The 6,191-nt window shown below is 39.0% G+C and overlaps 1 long non-coding RNA gene across 2 annotated transcripts in view; it reads left to right on the forward strand.

Moving 5' to 3' along the window:
* The window catches only part of LOC138847020 (uncharacterized), a 56,072-nt gene extending 50,115 nt beyond the window's left edge, over window positions 1–5,957 (forward strand). The window contains exon 5 of one of the 2 annotated variants that reach the window (XR_011384607.1): window positions 5,286–5,957. This is a non-coding gene — a long non-coding RNA (uncharacterized lncRNA). Of the gene's footprint in view, window positions 1–2,137; window positions 3,015–5,285 lie in introns of those variants that run through there. The other variant, XR_011384608.1, reaches the window with a different exon arrangement.
* Window positions 5,958–6,191: the final 234 nt, after the last annotated feature.

Genomic DNA, 6,191 nt, shown 5'->3' on the forward strand with positions numbered 1-6,191 from the left:
GGTATGTAGAGTATCATTTAACTTGTTGCTTTGTCTTTGATTCTAGGTGAGCCCACAAGGGTAGCCTTTGAGTGATTTCTTTTTATTCAGTGTCAAATGTGTCTATAAGTGACACAGTTGTCTATTCTGATGTAGTTCATAGGATAGAAGTGTGACTTGGAAGTGAATGTGGACTTTCAAGTTGTGTATATTCAGTCCCCAGAGAGTTTGGTGCATTACACTAGGGATTGTGATTGCCAGGGTCTAATTTTTGTTCATATTGACAAAAAGCTGACTGTCCCATTGTCTCACCAGAGAGCTTGGGAGATTTGGGGGGCATTTGGCACCAATATCTGGGGATCTATGACTGTATGATGTGACTGGTTCCTTCTTCAGGTCTTGCTGAGAAAGTGGCAATGGTGCTCAGACTGGTAACACCAACATTCCTAGTCCCTGGACTGAGAGATGTGAACTGAACCATATCCAGTCCTACAGAATGAGTATAAGGTATGCAGAATATTTTGCAGTGGCAGATATAGGTTCAGAACAGAATGCAAACAGATCTTCCTTGGGGTCCACAGGGCCAATTCTAGTTGAGTGGAGCAAATTAGTACTGATTTTTACAGTGCTAGAGTATCCAGGAACCATGGAATCATTATTTAGATCTTTCAGAGTACGAGTCAGGTGTGGGGGATAGTGATAGCCACCTATCTGAAGCAAAGTGATGTAGATAGAGCACTCCAGATATCACATGTGCAAATCACTCCAAAGTTTATAACATAAATGTCAACAGTCCCAGTTCTGCAAGTCAAAGAAACTGACCCCAGTTCTCACAAGACATACATGGATTTTTTTTTTTTTTTTTTTTTTTTTTTTTTTTTTTTTTGCTTTGTGTCCATGGCTCCTAGCACTATGGTCTAGGAAGTAATGCGGGAACTTCCTCATGTCAGATCCAGATATTTTGGGGGCTACTGTTCTTGCTATTCCCAAGTAGCAGAAGAGAACTCCCCTGAATCATATAGAGTCAATGGATACAGCGTTTGGGATTATGCCCAAAACTCCTACTGTCACAGGGGGCAAGACATCTGTTCTATATGGTGTGAGTTGCTCTGACTCTGTTCTTGTCACTTCTAATAGCAGCAGAACAGATATTAGCTGCATGACCCTGGAAAGTTGAGTCTGGTGTTCTGCAGATGTAGGGGAGGGGGAGGGAAGCTAGGTGGCTTCATTTTTCAGAACCAAATTGTTGCTCAGACATGGTTGGCTCCCAGTTAGCATGAGTTAGGGACTGTAAGATTCCTCAGGCTGGTGCCATGGCTCACTTGGCTAATCCTCTGCCTGTGGCACCAGCACCCCAGGTTCTAGTCCTTGTTGGGGCACCAGATTCTGTCCCAGTTGCTCCTCTTCCAGTACAGCTCTCTGCTGCAGCCCGGGAGGGCAGTGGAGGATGGCCCAAGTGCTTGGGCCCTGCACCTGCATGGAGACCAGGAGGAAGCACTTGGCTCCTGGCTTCAGATCAGAACAGTGTGCTGGCCCAACAGCCATTTAGGTTGTGAACCAATGGAAAAAGGAAGACCTTTCTCTCTCTGTCTCTCTCTCTCACTATCTAACTCTGCCTGTCCAAAAAAAAAAAAAAAAAAAAAAAAAAAGATTCTCCCTCAAGTGAAACTGCCACCAATGGGGCACAAAAAAACAACTTTTTACAGTGGGAAGGTGGTAATTCCCAGCTGGCAGCTGGCTGTGCCACACAGCTGGCTGCAGACATCTCTCTGTCCTCAATCCTTATGATGTTCGATGGAATCTCTTTTATGTTTTATCATTTCTTCACTGGTGATATATGTCACAGATGTGTCTACTCTACACAGCTTCATGAGGAGCTATACTAGTGGAACTTCCTTATAGTGACTATGGTGCTGGGATGGGCACCCTGATTAAACCATCCTTTGAAATCTGGGTGGAAGTCTCTGTCTTCATGGATTTGTTGGTCTTCACTAAATAGGTGTACTCTGAGGCTGCATGCTGATATTGTTGTCCAGACTACAGTGACACACTTGTTGTAGATTTCCTCAGCATATGTTTCACCTTGCTGGCACCTATGCTGTTTTGTAAATTCCTCTGGAATTCAATTCTTACACTTTCACTTTATATTTCTCCATAGAGGTCTTCCTGCCATTAAGTACAACTCAACCTGGCCTTACATGCTCCTGTTTGATGTCACAGAGACATCAAAGACTGTAAGATTATCTTATCTCTTCAGTGCTATGTGCCTCCAAAACCAGTGCTACATGGAAAATGTCAAGCTCTGACATCAACAGATGACACACCTGCAATTTCTTAAAAAAATTACTGTTTCTTGGAAGATTTTTGAAACATTTCTTCACTTCTGTGAATTTGATGTGGCAGTGATTGAAAGAGGCAACTTCAAATACCTCTATGATGCCTTCTGAATCTTTCTCCATTGTCTTGCTTATTAACACATGATTGTCTTTTGTCTGAATTGACATTTTTAGCAAGACTTTTGTCATTGACATCTGCCTGTCCCAAACATAAGAGTGCTTCTTCTTTCATTCTCTGGCCAACCTAGGAATTTTCCAAGCATTTTTGCCCTGTTCCCTTTGGCTACTGATTATCACTGTAAAATATATGATTAACGCCCATGCCACTTTTTGAATATATTATGGCTTTGAAGTCCCCTCTGCCAAAATAAAATCAATACACAGTCTTTAAACTCAGCATCACACACTCTCAAGACAAGGATGAAAAACAGTGAAGTTATTTGCCACCACGTAACATACATAGTTTTCAGTTCAGTTCCCCATAGGAATCTCATTTCCATCTGAAATCTCATCAGTATGGCCTTTACTGTCCACATTTCTACCAGCATTCTAGTCTTCTGAGCCCTTATCATAAATTTATGATTTCTCTAGCCTTCTCCAATTTCTTACAACCTTTCACATCAAAGCAATTTCAAAGGTTCCTCCACATCCTCATGTACAATTAATTGCATAACTCAACTTCTTGGCACCAATTTTCTGAATTACCCCATTTGTTATTTTACTAAACTACCTGAGAGAAATTTCTTTAAAAAAAGTTTGTTTCATCAAGATGCAGTGGCTTCCATAGTTATATGAGATTAGGTATCATAATTGCTAACCAGGTTCTTGCAGGCCCACAGATATAATTCTAAACAGAAGCATAATATGGTGGACAGTGAAAACAGGATTTACATAATAAATCAACCATTGTTTTGACTTACTCAATTGTGATGTCATAAGCCACCAATGTGATGTGCTAAAAATTGTGATGTCATAATAAATCATGATATCCTAAAAACCATTGTGATTTCATAATCAATTGAGAGGTCATAAAACCACTGTGATGCCAGAAATAATTGGGAGGTCATAAACCAACAATTATGATGTCTTAAATCAATCATTTTTGTCAGAATCTACTGTAATGTCATAAACCTCCATTGTGATATCTTAAATAATCGTGGTGTCCTAAAAGCTATTGTAATGTCATAATGAAATGTATTTTCAAAAACTATTGTGATACCATAAAAACACTGTGATGTTATAAGCTAAGATTGTGATGATGATTTTGTCATCATCAATTGTGATGTAATAAACCATGATGATATCATAAAAATACAATGTGTTGTCATAATCAATTGTGAAATAAAAATAATTGTTATGGGGCCAGTGCTGTGGTGTAGTGGGCTAAGCCTCCACCTGTAGTGCTTGCATCCTATATGGGTGATGGTTTGTTTCTCAGCTGCTCACCTTACAAATCCCACTCTCTACCTATGGCCTGGGAAAACAGTGGAAGATGGCCCAAGTGCTTGGACCTCTGCACTTGTATGGAAGACCCAGAAAAAAGCTCCTGGTCCCTGGCTTCATATCTGTTCAGCTCCACCCATTGTGGCAATTTGGGCACTGAACCAATGGCTAGAAGACCTCTCTGTCTCTGTCTCTGTGTCTCTCTCTGTAACTCTACCTCTCAAATTAATAAACAAAATCTTTTTAAAAATAAAAGAATCATTGTTATCACAAATTTACCATTGTGATGTCATAATAGATCATGAGATTATGAAAATAATTTTATCATAAAAATCATTTTGTTCAAAATCAATTCTGATGTTCTAAACTGCAATTTTAATGTCATAAATATTCAATTCAGATGTAATAAACCTATATTGTGATGTCATAGAAAACCTGATGTCATATCATAATGAATTGGGATTGATAATTCTAAGAGTATGACATCATAATCAGTGATGTCATAAATCGATGTTTTGGTATCATAATCTGTTGTGATATCACTAACCATTGTGATGCTATTAACCAATAGTGTGATACCATAAATTTACCATTGTGATATCTTTTTTTTAAAGATTTTTTTGGAAAGTCAGTTACACAGAGCAGGGAGAGGCAGAGAGAGAGAGAGAGAGAGGTCTTCCATCTGATGGTTCACTTCCAAATTCGCTGCAATGACTGGAGCTGTGCTGATCTGAAGCCAGGAGCGAGGAGCTTCTTACAGGTCTCCAATGTGGGTTCAGGTACCCAAGGACTTGGGTCATCTTCTAATGCTTTCCAAGGCAATAGAAGAGAGCTGTATCAGAAGTTGAGGAGCCAGGACTTGAAGTCATGCCCATATGGGATGCTGGCACTTCAGGCCAGGGCGTTAACCTGCTGTGCTACAGTGCCGACCACTCATTGTGATATCTTCAGGCAACCATTCTGCTATCATAATTAAGCATGACTTCATAAAAACCAGTGCAACATCACAAATCAGATCATCATAATTAATTGTGGTGTCATAAACCACCACCATTTTGATGCCACAAATCAAGTGTGATGTCATAAATCATCATTATGATATTGAGATTGATTGTGATATCATTAAAACCATTTAATGTCATACACCAATAATGGTATGTCATAATTCAAACATTGCAATATAATAAACCATGGCATTGTCATAATCAATGAGAAGATATAAAATGTGACATCATAAGCCTACCATTGCAACATCAAAATTAATTGTGCTGTCATAAAACATTAATCATTTAAAACATTTATCATAAAACATATATCATTTAATTTTGGTGTCACAAATATAGCTATGCCATAAAACATTTATGTGGTGTCATAAATAGACCATTGCTTTGTTAAAACCATTTGTGATGTCAAAAACCCATTGTTGTTAGTCCAGTATGGTGCCACAGTAGATTAATCCACTTCCTGTGTCACCAACATCCCATGTGGATGCCAATCCAAGTATCAGCTGCTTCTCTTCTTTTCTAGCTAACTGCTCATGAAGCTGGGAAAGCAGCAAAGACGGCCCAAATAATTGAGACCCTGTGCTCATGTGGGAGATCCAGTTGAATATCTTGGCTCCTGTCTTTGGACTGGTATAAACCTACAACTGTGAAGATATAATCCATTCTGTCATAAAATGGTCATTGTTTCAAAATGAACAATTGTGACATCAACTGAGATGCCATAATCAATTCTCATGTCATAAATCATGATTGTCGGGGCTGGAACCATGGCTCACTTGGTTAATCCTCTGCCTGTGGAGCTGGCATCCCCTATGGGCACCAGGTTCTAGTCCCAGTTTCTCCTCTTTCAGTCCAGCTCTCCACTGTGGCCCAAGAGGGCAGTGGAGAATGGCCCAAGTTCTTAGGCAACCAAGTGCACTGCAAAAGCATGGGAGACCAGAAAGAAGCACCTGGCTCCTGGCTTCAGATCAGTGCAGCACTGGCCATAGTGGCTATTTGGGGAGTGAACCAACAGAAGGAAGACCTTTCTCTCTGTCTCTCTCTCTCACTGTCTATAACTCTACCTGTCAAATAAATTTTAAAAAATCACCACTGTTATGCTATAAACCTACCATTATGATGTTATGAATCAATTATTGCTTAGTCATAAATCATGACTGCGATATAAGCCAAAATTATGCCATAATAAGTTGTGATGTCCTAGAAACCATTGTTATGTCATAATTTTACATAAAAACATGATATAATAAACAATTGTTATGCCATAAATATAGTATTGTGATGTCATTAAGACATTGTGATGTCAACATCAATTATAATGTCCTTAAAGACATTTTGATATAATAAATATGTATTGTGACATCATAATTAATTGTGATGTCATAAAATCCACTGTGATATCTTTAATCTACTATTATGACTTCATAAT

The sequence above is a fragment of the Oryctolagus cuniculus genome, chromosome 19, assembly GCF_964237555.1.
Source record: "Oryctolagus cuniculus chromosome 19, mOryCun1.1, whole genome shotgun sequence".
Taxonomy (NCBI): domain Eukaryota; kingdom Metazoa; phylum Chordata; class Mammalia; order Lagomorpha; family Leporidae; genus Oryctolagus; species Oryctolagus cuniculus.